The 23,092-nt window shown below is 42.5% G+C and overlaps 1 protein-coding gene across 6 annotated transcripts in view; it reads right to left on the reverse strand.

Annotated features, from left to right (window-relative positions):
- DIAPH3 (diaphanous related formin 3) overlaps window positions 1–23,092 on the reverse strand; it is a 1,416,707-nt gene that overhangs the window by 594,459 nt on the left and 799,156 nt on the right. The gene's annotated exons all lie outside the window — the stretch shown is intronic.

Genomic DNA, 23,092 nt, shown 5'->3' on the forward strand with positions numbered 1-23,092 from the left:
AATTTATGTGTCAATATCCACACTTTGGCCTAAATGCAAAGGAGAGGAGTCTAGAAGAAACTTATTCTAAAGGAATAGCCCTGAACTAACACTGCCACTGACATGTATAACTTACAGATTTCTTCATTTGAAGGAAGATATTTTAATTCTTAGAAATGCAAGCAGAGGAAAGCAAAAGACAAAAGGGACACATCATTTTTTTTTAATGGAGGACATGGGAACATTTAAAAAGACGCAATGAGCAATATCCTATTACCTGCGCTAATTGGTTCACAGTGGCTATCCTATTAGCACCAATAGCCGACACTGTGACTATTTTTTTTTTACGCGATAAAAAGCTGCAAAAATGCATGGGTCTGCGGCTATTCGTGGGCCCTATGTAAGAAACCTTATATGGACCCTATGTAAGAACCTTACAAAGAATAAGGTTCAAAATGGGTTGAGATTACCTAAAGGATAAATAAAAGGGGCAGACTAGATGGGCCAAGTGGTTCTTATCTGCCGTCAAATTCTATGTTTCTATGTTAATTAATTTGATAGGAATTATTAAAAACTCAGTGAAAAAATAACATGGTTTTTCAAAGTTGCAGCATTATCGTGGCTAATAGGATATCCCAATATTTCTTCTAGTTCATAAAATAACTAATATTTAATATTAATATTAATTTCTTTGCGGTACAAATAAAGAACTACAGGTGCTCTACAGATGAGAAACACATAGAATACATTTAATGAAGGAGGCATCGAAGGAGTACCATACAAGATATTGATAATATTTGTATTCAATTAGTAGCTGGCATATTTTTATATTAAAACATGTATGTATGTAAGATCAAAGGCATCTTGAGATAAAACCATGTGCAAATATCATCTTCCTTAATAGAAAAATATGTTCCAACGTCATGATCATCATTCAAGTAAATCCCACTGCTTACTACAATGTAGTGAGTATAGACCCAATGCTGGCAGACAGAGGGGCGGTGGGACTTCACAAGATATGCTGATAGACTCTCAAGCTCATACAGTACATCATCCAATATGCTATAAACTTAGGCTTGCCATATTACCCATTTAATCTGGGACATCAATGAGGTTCACAGGTTCTGTGGCTGACTAATTTGAAGCATCCATTTAAAATGGTTTTAATCAGCCACAGAACCTATGTAAATCATAGGTATCTTATGTTAGAGTGATATTATGGCAAGTCCATATGCTGTATGCAGGAGGAAGGGGAAGGAAGAGGTTCACAAAAAGATTGAGAGCCCAGAGAGAAGAGCAAGGGAGAGAATATGAATAGGAGTTGAGAAAAGGAGCAGCAGTGTGGCTAGTGTGGGGAAAGCTGCACTATGGGTAGTAATTGGACTGGAGTCTTGTCCTGTTCCAGAGTACAGCAGCGTTCTAGAGGCCATAGAGTGCTACTAAACTAATCAGTCTATTATGGTGAATTCTACTTCATACTCGGTATAACATGCTCGCATTAACCAGAGTGTACAAGTAGATCTGAAAACTACTTTGCTTAAGTAGCAAACAATAGCTAACACCAACATACAAAATGTCAGCAATTGCTCCATTCTATACCACTTTTAGGTTATTTCTTAAACAAAGCGTGTGGTTTAACCACTTGCTGACAGACCAACATACAGTTAATTGTTTGGATTGCACAGGTTGTGATGTTGTCACATGGTATATGATTGCAATCTTTAGCAAGCAGAACCTTCTCTCATCTTCTCAGTGTTCATTAATATATTGCCACTTATGACACGTTCAAATTATTTTGCATATATAATAAAAATGATACCATAGCATCAGCATCAATGGTAAATCTTAAAGTGCAATATCAGATAGTAGAAAATGGAAAACCTCTTCATGCTGCCACATAAATGTCTGAACACGTCTAAGAACTGTATGACATATACATACCTTTGTTATCTACAAAATAGAAACTTAAGTAAAATAATTCTAACTTGCGTGATTACCATTCGCAATAAGCACTCATAATAAAAAAAAACCCACATGTAACCTTGAATTACAGTTACTGTAAATTACAATAAATGCAAAAGAGCTAAATGGGGGAAGAACATGTTCATAAGCACTTTATCATACACCGATAAGCCATAACATTAAAACCACTGACGGGTAAAGTGAATAACATTGATTATCTTGTTTCAATGTTAAAGAGGCGGAATATATTAGGCAGCAAGTGAACAGTCAGTTCTTGACGTTGATGTGTTGGAAACAGGAAAAATGGGCAAGCATAAGGGAGCTGAGCTACTCTGATATGGCCATATTGTGATGGCTAGACGTCTAGGTCAGAGCATCTCCATGACAGCAGGTCTTGCGGGGTGTTTCCAGTATGCAGTTGTTAGTAATTAGCAAAAGTGGCCGAAGGAAGGACAACCGGTGAACCGGCCACAGGGACATGTGCACACAAGGCTCATTGATGCACATGAGGAACAAAGGCTAGTCTGTCAGGTCCAATCACACAGAAGAGGTATTGTAGCACAAAATGATGGAAAACTTCATTTTAGTTAGAATAGTAAGGCATCAGAACACAGGGCAAAGCAGCTTGCTACGTATGAGGCTAAAAAACCTCAGATTAGTCAAAATACCCATGCTGAACCTTGTCCTCTGCCAAAAGCACCTGCAATGGGCTCTTCAGTGACAGGTATTGTAACACCCACCCGACCACCACCCTTTTGCAGCAAAGTGAGATCTTTGTAACTTCAAATCCTTTAACATCTGTTCTTGCTAATCAGTGAAGAACTGGGTTCCAATAGTGAGTGTCCCCACTGCTAATTTATTTTTTAGTGGTGGGCAAAATATCTGGGATGGGGACAATCTCTGGGCCTTCCACAAGTGGGTAGCGGATTGCTACCAGACATACATTCCTAGTTCTGTAGACCTTCAGTCTGTTTATGTGGTACAGATGTAGACACACTCATTGTTGTTTCTGCGCTGCATCCCAGTTCGTGAAATCATGAGTCTCACAGGGGGTGGGATAAGTGGTGGAGGAGGCTGCCTATTAAAGCAATGGGGAGGCCTGGGAAGAAGTACAGTAAACTCAGTCTCATAAAGATAACACTCTTGTCATTTGAAAAGCCAAACTTGTATATCTGTGTAAAAAGTAACATTCACAATTTTCTTCTTAGAAAAAAAAAACTGTGAATGCTACTTTTTAAAACAGATAAAAAAGTTTGACTTCAAATAGCGAGTGTTATTTTTATGAGACTGAGTTTACTGTACTTCTTTAAGCAGTACACCCCGTTAATGAAACCACAAGTCTCACATGGGTGCGATTGGGGCTAGGGGAGGTTGCCTAATAAAGCAATGGAGATGCCTGGGAGGAAGTACAGTAAACTCAGTCTCAAAGATATGTACTACGTAATTTTAAAAGTCATACTTATATATTTGAGTAAAAATTAGCATCTACAGTCTTTCCCCCCTAATTTTGAATGTATACCTGTGTGCATGTCTGATTCTGTATATGAAGCACAACAGAGTTTGTTTTGAAAACAAAACAAAACTGAATGTTACTTTTTAAGCAGATATACAATGCAAGTTTGTCCTTTGTGGGAAAAGAATCCTAGCTCACGGGCATGGTAACCTTAGGCAATACCACTATACCAAGAGAGCTATGGAGACAGGTGGCTGACACCTGTAGTGACATAATGATGTTGCTCATTGTATTTTTTTTTTTTAGTACTGCAAGTCCCAACTCTATCACTGATTTTATTTTTTTTATTTTTAGAGAGAGCTGTGCAGAACTCTGAACTGTGCTTTTCTTTGTGTCCGTCAAAGAGACTGAGACAATCTTTTTCGGTGTTAACGTTTATAATTAATGTAGAGATCATCTAAAAAAGCAGATCTTAAACTACAAGCATCGTTTGACTTTACAACGGAGACATCACACATGAGCAATGGTTGTTTTCAAAAGTGACACCTGGTGGAGGAACACCATTATTGCACCCAATGGAGACTAAATTAACTACACTGTGACAAAATGCACAAACGGAAGACAGATGAACATGACTATAGCTGTAAGTACCGTACATACTGTAGATATTGAATAGTTAACCTTACCCCAACCTCAATTACTGGAGAGGGATAATTGTGATTGTGTGAAGTGACTAGCACGATCATTTGTTGGGCAAAAACAAGCTCTTGAAGTGGGGCATAGGGATCACAATATAATCTATGGCTACCCTGAGCCCATTCCATTTGTCACAAGACAAGTGCATCAACTGCTGCTTTCGGTCATAAATTTGACAAACACAACAGCACAGTAACTTGAGGCTCCTGGGATGTCACCTCCCAGCTTTCCCGGTCACGCTACCCTTATTCGCTTACTGAGTTTCAAAGCACTACATGACCAGGGTCCAAGGTACCTGAAGCAGCTTCTGATCCTATACTGCCCCATTCGATTACTGGGATTTGTAGATGAAGGACATTTAGCAGTACCTAGAATCTCCCGTCATTCATCTGGGGTTCGAGCTTTTAGTCATGCAGCTCCGACTCTATGGAACTCACTTTCCCGCACAGTGCAAGAGGCCCCCCAACTATAGAATCCTTCAAAAGTAGACGCAATACTTTCCTGTTTACTCAAGCATTTCCATAAAGTGCCTTTAGTATCTTCATGTTTCTGTATTTTAGGAAAAGCTGTTCTGTACTTCATTATTTTCTGTAATATAATATACTATGTATCTGTTAAGCGCCTTGAGTCCTACTGGAGACAGAGCGCTATATAAATAAAAATATTATTATTACCATCCTCCATACAGTACATCAAACTGAATAGAGAAATCCCAGTGGAGTACCGTGGCACTTTATGACACACAAACAGCTTCTGCAGTGACTTCTCCCAACCCCCATCTCCAAGTAAGATTATGCAAACAAGAACTGCTGAAGTGTCCGTTTGCACCGCCCACACTGTACATTGGTCTGAGAATGTATGGAGCAGAGACTGCCCAGAAACTGTCATCACTTGCTGGCTGCAGAGAAGGCCCCATCCCCCCTACACTGCTTCAGTAACATGTTCAGCATTGATGAATGGACATTTTCCCAGTACTGTACTGCTGGGTTCACTCAGTGGACTAATGTCCATGAAAACATGCTGGAAAGGCTTGTTGATGATGGCCAGAATGAAGGAGAACTTGGCCAAGAATATCCCCAAATGTGTTGACACACCCAGCACAAGACTAGTTAATGCCTTACATTCTGGAAGATTACTGGTCAAAATAATTATTGCATCAGCCGGGCATTGGAGTGGTACATGGTCCTATCAGCAGCACATTGTACCACAGCTAGTAACAGGTTAATTTGCTAGGTATCAATAGACACTGTGGTCTGCTATCCCTAGGTTTAAGTCAACTTTGGGCAAATCACTCAACTGCACACAGTTATTTACTAAAGGCGGTTCAAGGATCATCACAGAAGTTTCCTGCAGAAATCATTGAATGGTTACTGATGGGCTAAATGACTGAGTACTTTGGATCACAAAATAACTGGCTAGCACGCCTTCTTCAACCAGACCATGTAACCCAATACTAGATGAACTCAGCCAAAGGAAATGTCTATAATATGGACAACAGCATTGTGGATGCAGATTTTCTGATTTTTCATTTTAAGTGCTTCAGCAATACACTTGTGATGGACCAATAAGAAATGCTTCTGAATACAGTATTTTGGCCCTTATTCAGGTTTGTAAGCTAACAACACAAATGCACAAAACTGGGCAAAACCATGCTGCACTGCAGGAGGGGCAGATGTAACATGTACAGTTATATTAATATTTGGGTGGGGTGTGTTCAAATAGAAATCTAAATTTCATTGTGAAAATAAAGCAGCCAGTATTTACTATGCACAAAAACAATATAACCCACCCAAATCTAAATCTCTCTGCACATGTTACATCTGCCCCACCTGCAGTGAAACATGGTTTTGCCCAGTTGCTTGCTTTTTTGGATTTATACAACATCTGTAAAACCCCTTTGTTGGACTTGACCATTTAATGTGAGTGCCACCTCATTTTTTGGGACATGTATTTTCCCATTGCAGTATGCACTAACGTACCTCCACTTTGTAAACCAAACTGGTTGTTTTTTGAGACCTGGGAGACTAGGCCAATTAAACTGCCCTCTATCTGGGTGGGTCCAGAGATGTCAGCTATAATCATAAAGGAGGTTAATGATAGGCTGGAAAAGGAAGTCACTATGCCGTACAACATGCATGTGGGAAGCAAGGTCATGTTAGTACCCAAAAACAATAAACTTCTGTGTGGCTTTTTGGAAACTGAACAAGGTCATATGTTGGAAGCTAGCATAGATGAGCTCTTGTATGGCTAGGGGCAGCACACATGTTGTCCACCTTAGTAAGGTATAATGACAGATACCCCTTATCAGAAAGTCACAGGAGCGCTCTGCATTCTCCACATCATGTGGGACTTTTGGAATAAAGATTCCTCAACCATGTTCAAGCTTGCAGTGGATAATCTGCTGCAAGGATGCCTAGAATTTGCCCAAATGTACTTGTTTTGCAAAGCAATCTTCAGTGAGACATGACTGAACCACAAGTAAAACATGACCAAGATATTAAACTAAACTGAACAGGCTGAGTTAACATTCTAAAATGCCAAATGTCTGATGGGATGTCAGATGTGTTGTATTAGAGGCACTGTTTTTGGGAAAAAAAACTATTTGTTCAGATGCAGCTTAAATTTAAGTCAATAGCCTCTAATCACAAATCAAAAGTTGGTGTGGTCAATCCTGGTAACAGCCCAATACTATCAAGAATAGTTTGCCACATTAGAGCACCCACATCAACCCCTTGAACAAACTAACATCAAAAACATACAACTGACAATTAAACTAAACTAATGACTAGGGTGGCCAATCCCGGGATTTAGGCCAACAATAGGCCGGGATTAAATGCCAGGATTGGAAGCTCTAATCCCGGTGATTGCGGGATCAGGCAGCCCATTAATGTCGGGCAGCGTTGAGTGTCCTCAGGACGCAGCCCGGCTCCCTCCTCCCCCTGTGCAGCGTGACCTCTGACTGTGAGGTCACGCTGCGCAGTAACCAACCCGCTGAGCCCAATGGTACGGCGGTCGCCATCCCCTCCACATCTTCCCCGCTGCCCCTGCAGTCACCGAGTATGAATGAAGTTTCCCACCTGGCTGGCCCTGCAGTTTTGTGAATTTATGTCTGCGGGGCGGGTGGGGAGAGGCGGGGCGTGGGGGACACAGTAAGAAAGCCAATCCCGGGATTGACTATTTTTCAATCCCGATACCCGGGATTGAAAAAAATGGCCCGAGATTGGCCTCCCTACTAATGACTGCATACAGGCATGAAATGGGATACTTTCCAGAAGCACAGTGCGAGCAGACCCAGACTTCCAGAGGCAATTCATTGTGCAGACCGATGATGCCTTGGATCAATGACTGGAAGCTATGCTGAACCAGGGGGTGGCGGATGGTCCAGTTGACCCTGTGGCATCTCTCTTCAGTAACCTACCGGCCTGGGAGCTGGCATATGTCAAGAGGGGAGAATGGGAATTGCTGATGTGGATATATATTATATATATATATATATATATATATATATATATATATATATATATATATATATATATATATATATATATACAGGTTGAGTATCCCATATCCAAATATTCCGAAATACGGAATATTCCGAAATACGGACTTTTTTGAGTGAGAGTGAAATAGTGAAACCTTTGTTTTTTGATGGCTCAATGTACACAAACTTTGTTTAATACACAAAGTTATTAAAAATATTGTATTAAATGACCTTCAGGCTGTGTGTATAAGGTGTATATGAAACAAAAATTAATTGTATGAATGTAGACACACTTTGTTTAATGCACAAAGTTATATAAAATATTGGCTAAAATTACCTTCAGGCTGTGTGTATAAGGTGTATATGTAACATAAATGCATTCTGTGCTTAGATTTAGGTCCCATCACCATGATATCTCAATATGGTATGCAATTATTCCAAAATACGGAAAAATCCGATATCCAAAATACCTCTTGTCCCAAGCATTTTGGATAAGGGATACTCAACCTGTATATATATATTATTTTTCATTGTAAGGGCAAGAACCACAGGAACACGGCCATACTCTGTGACAAGGGAAAACCAGACCCGCGTGCATTTTCAACACTTGGTCCTTCTCATGGAACTTGCCTGATATTGGGACAATAATTTTCTCTCTTGATTTAAAAAGGGGGAGGGGTGGAATGCAACCAGGGGAGACCTTTTGTATAGTTTTTATTTAGTAACAAAAGAATAATCATGAAAAAATTTCTACACTACCTAACTTTACATTGGCGGCTGTTTGCTCTCTTGCTGTCCTGGAACTGCAGATACCAGCAGAGCATGCTGAGACTTGCAGTTCCAGGTCAGGTGAGAAGCCACTGGTCTCCTGACTCTGCCAATAACCAAACTATGAATGACCTAGTCATGCACAAACCTCATTAGGGAAGTACTGTAAGGTGCCCCTACAAGAGATGATATTGCAAATAAACCTGCAAATGGCCTTATATACCAGTGTGTTGGGCTGAAAAATACTAGTTACTCATACTGATCCTCTTACAGTAGGCAGGAGCAAATCTCACGAACAGTAGAAAACGTGAGAAGACGCACAATTGGTGTCTGTGCGCAGTTCACGACGAACTGCGGTAACAGGCCGCAGAAATGATACCTGATCTGAATGTGTGTGACCCAATTCTTTGTAATTTCACACTTGACTTTCTGGACGTGTGTAGCCAGCTTTACCTAGATTAGGCTTTAACTATTTTTACTGGTCATGTGCAGACTACACTACACAACAGTATATCTACTAAGAAGAATCAGTCCCAGACAACTAAGAAATTTTGTTTTACTGTTATATACTTTATAATGCTCTAAGGCATAAACTCTTGCATGCAAAGAGCTGAAAAGTAGCTGCTGATCTTGACAAAGGTCAGTTTGTGAACCCAAAACACAACACTTCCTCATCAAACCCAGCTGTATCTCCCTGTTGTACATGCTCATTTTCTAGCCCATCGGTAACACCTGCCTGTCTGCACCTCCCCTTTAGAATGTAAGCTTTCATGAGCAGGGCCCTGTTACCTCATGTGCTTTTCCATCTCTGACTTAACCTATCTTCTTTTCAATACTCCCTTCAACGGCACCAAATCTCCAAGTTTTCTACCGCTCAATATTTATTTCAGTTTCGTCTGCTGCAGCAGCTATGTTTATATACCCTGTACTTGTTCTATATTGTCCTGCATTGTAAGTCACTGTTTTCTTGGTTTGCTTATTTGTCTATGTACTCTGTAACTGGATCCCATGTGTTGCCATATAAATAAATAACAACAACATTATTACATAGATTTAGTATTATATGGCTTGTGTAATAAGCCATGTGTTGGTACCAGTTTGTAAATCAGTGTTCTGCATGATAGACACAAGAGTGCACCGAGGCAGTTGTAGACTCAAGATTATAAAAATATGGCATTAACACTCAGCAAAAACAATTTTTCCACCTCCAAACTCATGTAATCCTGAACATTCTCTCGCAATCAATCCAAAATTTTAATGACATATCAAATTGGGTTAAAAGATAAATGTTTCAAATGTGCCACATGCTTTATCTGTACCACTGTCTACGGAACTGCTACTCAATTAAAAATATATACACACACATTAAACATGCTAATCTAAGTAACAAGCTACTTCTGACTCCTGATAGGGCTGTTAGGCATTGTTATGACAAATGCAAAAATGACTCAAGGTTGTAAGAAAGGTCTCACTACTTTATAAGCTGAACAAGAAAAGGTGTATTCTTCAACACTGGTTACTTGCCATGCTACCGTTACTAATGCAGTTCAAATAAACTCTTTTCCATATTTAACATGAACAGTATCAAATCATCTATGCTCTATATAGGTATGCTACTATTAACACTCACAAAGGAGAAATATACACATTGTCAGCAGGCATCTTGGTTAAAAGAGTTTGTTATCAGTTTCAGGGAGTTACTCAGAGGGACTACTATTATCATCATCATCATTATTATTTTATTTATAAGGCGTTTATAGTGCCATACTAGCACAAATACTTTGGATTACTCCCAACAATGTCATACAGATTCACCAAGACATGTTACTTGCCATAGGACCACTCCTCTATCTATTAAGACCTGAATTAAACTGACTAATGGGCCCAGGGAGGAAATTAAGGGATTCTAGGAAAGACCATGCCAAGTAATGGAATAGCATTAAATTCTGATCTCTGAAAAAATCCAGTCACAATGCATTATATGTATTCTTCCCTTATATTTAAATTCAACAAAAGCAAAAGGGGAAAAAAAAAATAAGATTTTACTCACCGGTAAATCTATTTCTCGTAGTCCGTAGTGGATGCTGGGGACTCCGTAAGGACCATGGGGAATAGACGGCTCCGCAGGAGACTGGGCACATCTAAGAAAGATTTAGGACTATCTGGTGTGCACTGGCTCCTCCCCCTATGACCCTCCTCCAAGCCTCAGTTAGGAACTGTGCCCGGAAGAGCTGACACAATAAGGAAGGATTTTTGAATCCCGGGTAAGACTCATACCAGCCACACCAATCACACCATATAACACGTGATAGGAACCCCGGTTAACAGTATGATAACAAATGGAGCCTCTGAAGAGATGGCTCACAACAAAACCCGATTTTTGTAACAATAACTATGTACAGGTATTGCAGACAATCCGCACTTGGGATGGGCGCCCAGCATCCACTACGGACTACGAGAAATAGATTTACCGGTGAGTAAAATCTTATTTTCTCTAACGTCCTAGTGGATGCTGGGGACTCCGTAAGGACCATGGGGATTATACCAAAGCTCCTAAACGGGCGGGAGAGTGCGGATGACTCTGCAGCACCGAATGAGATAATTCCAGGTCCTCCTCAGCCAGGGTATCAAATTTGTAGAATTTTGCAAACGTGTTTGCCCCCGACCAAGTAGCTGCTCGGCAAAGTTGTAAGGCCGAGACCCCTCGGGCAGCCGCCCAGGATGAGCCCACCTTCCGTGTGGAATGGGCTTTTACAGATTTAGGCTGCGGTAAGCCTACCGCAGAATGCGCCAGCTGAATAGTGCTACAAATCCAGCGCGCAATAGACTGCTTAGAAGCAGGAGCACCCAGCTTGGTGGGTGCATACAGGATAAACAGCGAGTCAGTCTTTCTGACTCCAGCCGTCCTGGAAATATAAATTTTTAGGGCCCTGACTACGTCCAGTAACTTGGAATCCTCCAAGTCCCTAGTAGCCGCAGGCACCACAATAGGTTGGTTCAAGTGAAAAGCTGAGACCACCTTTGGGAGAAACTGAGGACGAGTCCTCAATTCTGCCCTATCCATATGGAAAATCAGATAAGGGCTTTTACAAGACAAAGCCGCCAATTCTGAAACCCGCCTGGCCGACGCCAAGGCCAACAGCATGACCACTTTCCACGTGAGATATTTTAAATCCACAGTCTTAAGTGGTTCGAACCAATGTGATTTCAGGAATGCCAAAACCACATTGAGATCCCAAGGTGCCACTGGGGGCACAAAAGGAGGCTGAATATGCAGTACTCCTTTGACAAAAGTCTGAACTTCGGGCAGTGAAGCCAGTTCTTTTTGGAAGAAAATCGACAGAGCCGAAATCTGGACCTTTATGGACCCCAATTTGAGGCCCAACGTCACCCCTGCTTGCAGGAAGTGCAGGAATCGACCCAGTTGAAATTCCTCCGTCGGGGCCTTCATGGCCTCACACCAAGCAACATATTTTCGCCAAATGCGGTGATAATGTCTTGCGGTGACATCCTTCCTGGCTTTGATCAGGGTAGGGATGACTTCCTCCGGAATACCTTTTTCCTTCAGGATCCGGTGTTCAACCGCCATGCCGTCAAACGCAGCCGCGGTAAGTCTTGGAACAGACAGGGTCCCTGCTGCAGCAGGTCTTGTCTGAGCGGCAGAGGCCAAGGGTCCTCTGTAAGCATCTCTTGAAGTTCCGGGTACCAAGCTCTTCCTGGCCAATCCGGAACCACGTGTATGGTTTTAACTCCTCGCCTTCTTATTATTCTCAGTACCTTGGGTATGAGAGGTAGAGGAGGAAACACATAAACCGACTGGTACACCCATGGTGTCACTAGAGCGTCCACCGCTATCGCCTGAGGGTCTCTTGACCGGGCGCAATATCTTTTCAACTTCTTGTTGAGGCGGGACGCCATCATGTCTACCTGTGGTTTTTCCCACCGGTTGACCAGCATTTGGAAGACTTCTGGATGAAGTCCCCATTCTCCCGGGTGGAGGTCGTGCCTGCTGAGGAAGTCTGCTTCCCAGTTGTCCACTCCCGGAATGAACACTGCCGTCAGTGCTAACACATGATTCTCTGCCCATCTGAGAATCCTTGTGGCTTCTGCCATCGCCATCCTGCTTCTCGTGCCGCCCTGTCTGTTTACATGGGCGACCGCCGTGATGTTGTCTGACTGGATCAGTACCGGCTGGTTTTGAAGCAGGGGTCTTGCCTGGCTTAGGGCATTGTAAATGGCCCTTAGCTCCAGGATATTTATGTGAAGAGAAATCTCCTGATTTGACCACAGTCCTTGGAAATTTCTTCCCTTTGTGACTGATCCCCAGCCCCGAAGGCTGGCATCCGTGGTCACCAGGACCCAGTCCTGTATTCCGAATCTGCGGCCCTCTAGTAGATGAGCCCTCTGCAGCCACCACAGCAGCGACACCCTGGTTCTGGCCGATAGGGTTATCCGCTGGTGCATCTGGAGATGGGACCCGGACCATTTGTCCAACAGGTCCCACTGGAACGTCCTTGCGTGGAACCTTCCGAATGGAATTGCTTCGTACGAAGCTACCATTTTTCCCAGGACTCGTGTGCATTGATGTACCGACACTTTTCCTGGTTTTAGAATGTCTCTGACCAGAGATGACAATTCCTCGGCTTTTTCCAGTGGAAGAAACACTCTTTTCTGGTCTGTGTCCAGAATCATTCCCAGGAACAGAAGACGTGTCGTCGGGACCAGCTGTGACTTTGGAATGTTCAGAATCCAGCCGTGCTGTTGTAGCACTTCCTGAGAAAGTGCCACCCCCACTATCAACTGTTCTTTGGACCTCGCCTTTATCAGGAGATCGTCCAAGTATGGGATAATTAAAACTCCCTTCTTGCGAAGGAGTATCATCATTTCGGCCATTACCTTGGTAAAGATCCTCGGTGCCGTGGATAACCCGAACGGCAGCGTCTGGAACTGATAGTGACAGTCCTGTACCACAAATCTGAGGTACTCCTGGTGCGGAGGGTAAATGGGGACATGCAGGTACGCATCCTTGATGTCCAGGGATACCATGTAATCCCCCTCCTCCAGGCTCGCAATAACCGCCCTGAGCGATTCCATCTTGAACTTGAACCTCTTGATATAAGTGTTCAAGGTTTTTAAATTTAAGATGGGTCTCACCGAACCGTCCGGTTTCAGTACCACAAACATTGTGGAGTAGTAACCCTTTCCTTGCTGAAGGAGGGGTACCTTGACGATCACTTTCTGTGAATACAGTTTTTGAATAGCCACCAACACTGCCTCCCTGGCAGAGGGAGTTGCCGGCAAGGCAGATTTTAGGAAACGGCGGGGGGGAGACGTCTCGAATTCCAGCCTGTACCCCTGAGATACTACTTGAAGGACCCAGGGATCCACTTGTGAGAGAGCCCACTGTGTGCTGAAAAACCTGAGACGTGCCCCCACCGTTCCCGATTCCGCCTGAGCAGCCCCAGCGTCATGCTGTGGACTTACCGGACGCAGGGGAGGACTTCTGCTCCTGGGAACTAGCTGTGTGCTGCAGCTTTTTCCCCCTTCCTCTGCCCCTCGGCAGAAAGGATGAGCCTCTAGCCCGCTTATTTTTCTGGGGCCGAAAGGACTGTACTTGATAATACGGTGTTTTCTTTTGCTGTGGGGTAGCCTGTGGCAAAAAAGTCGATTTCCCAGCAGTAGCTGTGGAAACGAGGTCTGAAAGACCTTCCCCAAAAAGTTCTGCCCCTTTATAGGGTAAAACTTCCATGTGCCGCTTGGAGTCGGCATCACCTGACCATTGCCTAGTCCATAACCCCCGTCTGGCGGCAATGGACATAGCGCTTATTTTTGATGCCAGCCGGCAAATATCCCTCTGTGCATCACGCATGTATAAGACCGCGTCTTTTATATGGTCAATCGTCAGCAAAATATTGTCCCTATCCATGGTATCAATGTTTTCCGACAGGGAGTCTGACCACGCAGCAGCAGCACTGCACATCCAAGCTGATGCAATAGCGGGTCTCAATATAATGCCAGTGTGTGTGTATATAGCTTTTAGGGTACTTTCCAGCTTTCTATCAGCAGGTTCTTTTAGGGCGGCCGTATCCGGAGACGGTAGTGCCACCTTTTTTGATAAGCGTGTCAATGCTTTATCCTACCCTAGGGGGTGTTTCCCAGCGTGACCTATCCTCTGGCGGGAAAGGGTACGCAGCCATTAACCATTTAGAAATGATCAATTTCTTATCTGGGGAAGACCACGCTTCCTCACACACCTCATTTAATTCGTCAGATGCAGGAAAAACTACTGGTAGTTTTTTCTCACCAAACATAATACCCTTTTTTGTGGTACCTGGGGTATCATCAGAAATGTGTAATACATTTTTCATAGCCTCAATCATATAACGGGTGGATCTATTGGAGGGTACACTCGTCTCATTATCGTCGACACTGGAGTCGGTATCCGTGTCGACATCTGTATCTGTCATCTGAGGTAGCGGGCGTTTTACAGCCCCTGATGACATTTGAGACGCTTGGACAGGCACAAGCTGAGTAGCCGGCTGTCCTATGTCGTCAAACCTTTTATGTAAGGAGCTGACACTGTCACGTAATTCCTTCCATAAGTCCATCCACACTGGTGTCGACCCCGCAGGGGGTGACATCACATTCACAGGCATTTGCTCCGCCTACACATCATTATCCTCATCATACATGTCGACACAGCAGTACCGACACACAGCAGACACACAGGGAATGCTCTTACAGAGGACAGGACCCCACAAAGCCCTTTGGGGAGACAGAGGGAGAGTATGCCAGCACACACCAGGGCGCTATATAACACAGGAATATCACTATACAGAGTGTTTTCCCCTATAGCTGCCTATAATATATATATATTGCGCCTAAATTGTGCCCCCCCCCCTCTCTTTTTTACCCTCTGTAGTGCAGGACTGCAGGGGAGAGCCAGGGAGCTTCCTTCCAGCGAAGCTGTGAGGGAATAATGGCGCCAGTGTGCTGAGGGAGTTGGCTACGCCCCTTTTTTGGCGGGCTTTCTTCCGCTATTTTATCGTTTCTGGCAGGGGTTAATATACACCTATATAGCCTCTGGGGCTATATATGGTGTTAGTTTTGCCAGCCAAGGTGTTATTATTGCTGCTCAGGGCGCCCCCCCCCACCGCCCTGCACCCATCAGTGACCGCAGTGTGTGGTGTGCATGAGGAGCAATGGCGCACAGCTGCAGTGCTGTGCGCTACCTTGGAGAAGACAGAAGTCTTCAGCCGCCGATTTTCCAGACCACCTTCTTGTTTCTGGCTCTGTAAGGGGGACGGCGGCGCGGCTCCGGGAACGGACGACGAGGTCGGGTCCTGTGTTCGATCCCTCTGGAGCTAATGGTGTCCAGTAGCCTAAGAAGCCCAAGCTACCACCACTTAGGTAGGTTCGCTTCTTCTCCCCTTAGTCCCTCGTTGCAGTGAGCCTGTTGCCAGCAGGTCTCACTGAAAATAAAAAACCTAAACTATACTTTCTTCTAGGAGCTCAGGAGAGCCCCTAGTGTGCATCCAGCTCAGCCGGGCACAGAAATCTAACTGAGGCTTGGAGGAGGGTCATAGGGGGGAGGAGCCAGTGCACACCAGATAGTCCTAAATCTTTCTTAGATGTGCCCAGTCTCCTGCGGAGCCGTCTATTCCCCATGGTCCTTACGGAGTCCCCAGCATCCACTAGGACGTTAGAGAAACAAATATTGTTTGCGCTACTGTAAGGTCAAATTGTGTTCTCAACAAATTTACTACTAAGGGGTCAATTCAGTTATAGGCAAAGGGTGTGAGTTGCCATTGCCATGGCGTTCCAACGCAGACAGACAATGGCACCCGAAGTTGCACCTCATGCGGCCTGATTTCTGCACGAATTCACACAAAACTGCTTGCAGCCCTACGGGGCAGTGAGCACTTCTGTGCGAGTCAGACCACCATAAAGAGTGGCTGCTGCCGTTATGACTTGCACACAGATGGATTGACCCCCAAAATCTGGTTACCATTAACTCCATGCTTTCATCACCCAGCAAAACTGTAATCAGAATTATTCTAAAATCTGGCAAAACTACAACAACCTATTGTTTGTATTTAATTCCCTTTTATAAAAGACTGATTTTTATGAAAAACAATGTAATGGAAGAAAAAAGTATCTGCATGTGTTTAACCTTCAGACTAAAACAAGGCTTGCTTTCCTGTCATTTGACTTTATAGTCTGACAGGCATATTGATAATTGGTTGAGACAACAACTGGGAGGCACATTATATCGCTATGTTCTAAACCAGAGATCGGAGGGCATGTCAAATGGTAATCTGACTCATGATCAACACAGCAACACCTTTTAAAATAGATTAGTATAGTGCAGGTTTTTATTCCAACAGTAAACTCCTGCATTATGCAGTGTTCATCCCTAAATGTTTAGCTTTTATAAAGAGCAGATGTGAAACAATCAGACTTCATCTTGGTTTAAAATGTAAGATACACGAGGCTCTGTCACATTAAATAAACTAACAGGAAGCAGAGATTTGCTATTCAATATCATCCAATTCAAAAGCTACCTAGAGACTCAGACATGTACACATACTGTGAGTTGCAATCCATCTTGGTAAAACTGCCTATCAGCTGTTGCATTACTGAGCTTCCTTGAAAGAAATTAAATGTCATGGTTAAATGGGACACCAATACGTGAATACTAAAATGTCAGACTGAATACTCCAGCATATTTCAAAGGTGAATAAATACACATTGTGCACAGTATGTTGAATAAACAGGAAAGTCTTAAGCAGCCTTTTATGATGTGGACACAAAAGGTTTAACACAGATGATGTCCACTTTGCATAATATTGATTCATGTTACACTATAGTGGGAAAAGAATATTAAGTTTCAAAGTTTCATTAATAAACATAACATTTAGGATTTGAACATAGTACACTGGATGTACATCAAACAATTGCATATGTCATGTATGGTTATATGACTAGACCCATAACGTCAAGACAATTCATTTATTTCCAATAATATATGATCTTTGCTTTCTGCAATGTCTCCTACAGAAGGCTAATTAGAGCTACAGATCATAGTTGCCACCATCTTCAGTGGGGACTGCGTTCTGGCTCCGATTCTCCCAATTGTAAAAGCTGTAGTTTAGCCACATTGTCTATCGCCATTTCCAGGTGACAGTCATTCACAGTATTATACTGAATATGTGGTAATATGCTCGCACATGTACAGTACATCCCTGAAAACGCAGTGAAGTAACAGCGATATGAAAAGTAGATAAAATAAAAAAATAAACTCATTCCATTTACGCATTAATAAAGAAAGCACATTTTCAGGTATATGCCTCATTGTCAGTAAACAGGCCCTTAAAGTGACTAGAATTCAAAAGCATACATTGCATCCCTATCCTGAACAGGGTTCCGGTATGAATGGTCGGCCATGTTAAGGTCGACTGTCATTAGGTTGACCACTATTGGTCAACATTGACATGATCGACATGAACAAATGGTTGACACATGAAAATGGTCGACACATGACAGGTCAACACATGAAAAGTTCTACATGGATTTCTGAACTGTTTTTGGTGTCATTTTTTCCGTAACATGTAAAGGAATCCCAATTAGTGGATGGTACAATATGAAAAATGTAAAACTATATATTTTTTTAAAAAAAGCCATGTCAACATTTTCATGTGTCAACCTGTCATGTGTTAACCATGTGCACATGTTGATCATATCAATGTTGACCAAATGACTGTCGACCTTAATATGGTCGACCATCCAAACAGATACCCCTGTACACACAGTCCCTTTTTTTGTATGAACCTGAAACCCACCTTGGTCACAACCCATTTTGTGTGCTTCATATTCTATATAATAAAAGGCTAAGGGGTATATTCAATTAAAGTCGGATCCATTCTGATATGTATTTGTCGGAATGGATCCGACAACCCCTATTTAATCTCATCTCAATTCAACTTTATCAAGTCGAATTTAGATTAGGGACGCAGTGGAGGAGAGTAAGGGCGAGCTGCGGGGAGACCGGCGGCAATACAGGGGAGATCAGCGCTAAAGTAGCGCTGCAGCAGGATGTCACACAGCCACCCGACCTCACGGCAGTGTCCACCCAGCTCCAGCAAGCTTGCTGGAGCCGAGTGGAAGATGCTGTGAGCGGCAGCTGTGTGACATCCTGCTGCAGCGCTACTGTAGCGCTGACCTCCACTGTATGCCCACTGGCGCCCCCCCCCCCCCCGTCTCCCTGCGGCTTTCCCCCTCTCCTTCTCTGGGTCCGCATCTCAGTCCGACATCATTTGATGTCGGACTGAGATGGTCGAAAAGAGGGCCAAAACCTATCGGTTTTGGCTCCGTTTTCGACACAAGCACGTGGATCGGCAGCTATTCCACCGATCCACGTGCTTTTCGACTACTCGAATTTATCGACTTTTCGAAAATATTGAATAGGTTTAATCACAATTCGACCTTAAAAAGTCAAAAACTGCCGTCTTTTCGACAGACAGCAGTTTTCGACTTCAATTGAATATACCCCTAACACTGCTCAACGCCTCTATGGGATGAATTAAAGTATTTGTATGTCGGCGGACACTATATATCCCCCGCTGGAGAAATTCAAGTTTTGCTCCATTCGAGCACGCACAGCCACTGGGGCTGACATTACTGTTACGTTGTTCCGTCAATTTGACGGGCTGCTAGCTAGTTCAAACGTATACAGACACAGAGCGTGATTCAGGTTTGTCAGCAAAGTAAAAAAGTGCACAACTAAGCAAAACCATGTTGCACTACAGGTGGGGCAGATGTAACATGCGTAGAGATTTAAATTTGGGTGGATTATATTTTTTCTGTGCATGATAAACACTGGCTGCTTTATTTTTACAATGAAATTTAGATTTCAGTTTAAACACACCCCACACAAATCTAAATCTCTCTGCACATAGGACATCTGCCCCACCTGCAGTTCAACATGATTTTGCTCAGTTTTGTGCTTTTTTTTTTTGTTTGCTTACAAACCTAAATCAGGCCCACAGTTCTCAATTGCTAGATCATCCTCCTTGCAAATATATAAGAGCATGATGACATTTGATTACTATAATAAGCAAAGACTGAATGTAATATGGCAAAAGAGTTACATACTTTCAGGTTCATTAAAGCAGTTTTACAAAGCAAATAGGAGAAACAAGCTAGCTTTACTTGTACAGACAAGTTTCTGCAAACAGATATTTTAAGAACATAATATAATAGAGCATTATATTTCATATTTACAAAACCACTTATTTTTAATCAATATAACATACTGTACTGTACTAAACAGTGACTGATCTAGTTGTGTACTGTATTAAACAGTGACAGATAGATGGTAAGCAACAGAATAGTAATACGTGGAATTGAAGTATGTGAATGAAGTATAGAGAAAGGTTGTATTGAATGATTTATTTTACCAAATAATTTTCAAAATCTGTGTATTCCTTTAACACTAATCTAGTGAGAAAACAATCACTGCAATTAACAAAACCATAAAAATTACTGTATATAAACCTTAACGATTGAAACGGTGACTGGGGTCCGAGTGTCACACTTTACGAGAATAAATTATATATATATATATATATATATATATATATATATATACACACATACATACAGTAGAAGGTCCGGCTCTCCCTTCATTAGCGTCTATGCGCCGGGTGCCTGAACGAGGAAGTGATAGCAACAGAAGGTAGATGGTACGGCTGACCTGACGAAAGGGCTACAATAAAAGCCCTGAAACGTTGTCTATCTTCATGCTGGTGTAAGATTGAATTATTCAAGACGCTTGGAGTGCCGTACCATCTACCTTCTATATATCTATATATATCTATATATATCTATATATATATATCTATATATATATATATTATATAGTGGCCTGCTTCCACCGACCACACTGTGGGCAGCCCTTTGTTGCTGTTCTGGTGTGTCAGTAAAGTTATTTTATTCCTGTGGAGAGGGGGGAAGTGGTGCATCACAGTTTTATAATTTTCCTGTGATGCTGGGCCATCAAGATATTATATCTTTTGTCAATTCCTGTCACTTGATATTAGCCATTCATTTTTAATTTAGAAAAAGTACAGAATAAATAATATGTTCACTGACCAACTCAAAACAGAGACTGAGCATTTTTCAATGCCTTCCCCAGGCTAACAGAGAATGGTGAAGTGGTCCAACACATACCTGAAGAACAGACCCCTTAGAGCAGTAAGGATACATTTTACTCAAATCAAAAGACACAAGGGATTCCTCTCTTGTGAATTATTTTTTTAAGGTTTATTAGCCATGTGAATAACCAATCAATTCCAACTGAGTCATCTTCAAATTCTGACTGTTGCTGCGAATTATGTTACAAGTAAATATATTAGTGCCTTCTTGTGCCGTGAAGACTTTTGGAATGAGTATAATAATTATTTTGTAATTGTAGGTTTTTCTTACATTTTCTGGAAGCATTGTATAATGGCTTACATGTTAGGATATATAATTTAAAGAGCAAGATCACAGTATTGGTTGACATAATGGACTTTTAATTGTTTTTGAGAATAATCAATATACTGGACTTTATAGTTAAAGAACATAGTCTGTGTACTTAAATTGTATAAAAGTTTGAGATGAATTGGAGGTGCAACAAGCTATTCTGGGACTTAGAATTGACAGTATATGTTCTATTTATCTTGTCAAGTATACTAATCTCATTATGATACATTATGAAGAAACTTAAAATGATCATTCAGAACTCTCTCTGAACAGGGCAAACATATAGATGAAAATGACTAAAATGTTGTATACACACACAATGGGGGATATCCAATTAGCCCCGGTTATTCAATGTACCTGATTTGGATACTATTGGTGGCTCAAGTTTGTTTAGAAATCTATGTGGACATTTGCTACTGTTCCAAAACTTATGGACATTAGTTTGAACAATTACATCTAACACCTCAGTGCCCTCTGGTTAACTTCTATTTGTGTTTATCCAACCGGTTCCCACTAACAGAGATTCCACTGTGAGGCGCCACTTTGGGACTAACAACTGCGTGATAAAGGGTGGGTGGGTGGGTGTGTGTGTGTGTGTGTGTGTGTGTGTGTGTGTGTGTGTGTGTGTGTGTGTGTGTGTGTGTGTGTGCGCGCTTGTACAGCCTCACTTCACTGACTCAGCAACCATAGAGTAGGTTGGAGAGGTAAGGAGTGGAACCCAGCTGCTATAACCGAACCGCATAAATTATTAACTTGAATTTAAATTATTATAGGGGATAAATCACTAAAGATTTTCAGACGAGTAAAGTAAATTTATAAGACACCAGTGTTCTATTACTTTCACATAATTATGTTTAAAAACATTCAGCAGTAATACACTCTAAACTAGGCCTGGCCAACCTGTGGCTCTCCAGCTGTTGTGAAACTACAAGTCCCAGCAGTGTCTGGCATAGTTTTGCTATTGTAAGCTTGCGAGCAGGGCCTTCCTACCTCTATGTATATCTGCTTTTACCCAGTATTGTTCTATTACTGTTGTTCTAATTGTAAAGCACAACGGAATATACTGTGCTATATAAGAAACTGTTAATAAATAAAATAAGATTTTACTTACCGGTCAATCTATTTCTCGTAGTCCGTAGTGGATGATGGGGACTCCGTTAGGACCATGGGGAATAGACGGGCTCCGCAGGAGACAGGGCACTTTAAGAAAGAATTTGGATTCTGGTGTGCTCTGGCTCCTCCCTCTATGCCCCTCCTCCAGACCTCAGTTAGAGAAACTGTGCCCGGAAGAGCTGACAGTACAAGGAAAGGATTTTGGAATCCAGGGCAAGACTCTTACCAGCCACACCAATTACACCGTAAAACTTGTGATAAACTTACCCAGTTAACAGTATGAACAACTGAGCATCAGATCAACCCTGATGCAACTATAACATAACCCTTATTTAAGCAATAACTATATACAAGTATTGCAGAAGAAGTCCGCACTTGGGACGGGCGCCCAGCATCCACTACGGACTACGAGAAATAGATTTACCGGTAAGTAAAATTTTATTTTCTCTAACGTCCTAGTGGATGCTGGGGACTCCGTAAGGACCATAGGGATTATACCAAAGCTCCCAAACGGGCGGGAGAGTGCGGATGACTCTGCAGCACCGAATGAGCAAACACAAGGTCCTCCTCAGCCAGGGTATCAAACTTGTAGAACTTTGCAAAGGTGTTTGAACCTGACCAAGTAGCCGCTCGGCAAAGCTGTAATGCCAAGACCCCTCGGGCAGCCGCCCAAGAAGAGCCCACCTTCCTTGTGGAATGGGCCTTAACTGATTTAGGCAGCGGCAATCCAGCCGCAGAATGAGCCTGCTGAATCGTGTTACAGATCCAGCGAGCAATAGTTTGCTTTGAAGCAGGTGCCCCAAGCTTGTTGGAAGCATACAGGATAAACAAATACTCTGATTTCCTGACCCTAGCCGTTCTGGCTACATAAACCTTCAAAGCCCTGACTACATCAAGTAACTCGGAATCCTCCAAGTCAGTAGTAGCCACAGGCACCACAATAGGTTGGTTTATATGAAAGGATGAAACCACTTTCGGCAGAAATTGTGGATGGGTCCGCAATTCTGCTCTATCCGCATGGAAAATAAGAATTTACTTACCGATAATTCTATTTCTCGGAGTCCGTAGTGGATGCTGGGGTTCCTGAAAGGACCGTGGGGAATAGCGGCTCCGCA

This window comes from Pseudophryne corroboree, chromosome 2 (assembly GCF_028390025.1).
Source record: "Pseudophryne corroboree isolate aPseCor3 chromosome 2, aPseCor3.hap2, whole genome shotgun sequence".
Classification (NCBI taxonomy): Eukaryota; Metazoa; Chordata; class Amphibia; order Anura; family Myobatrachidae; genus Pseudophryne; species Pseudophryne corroboree.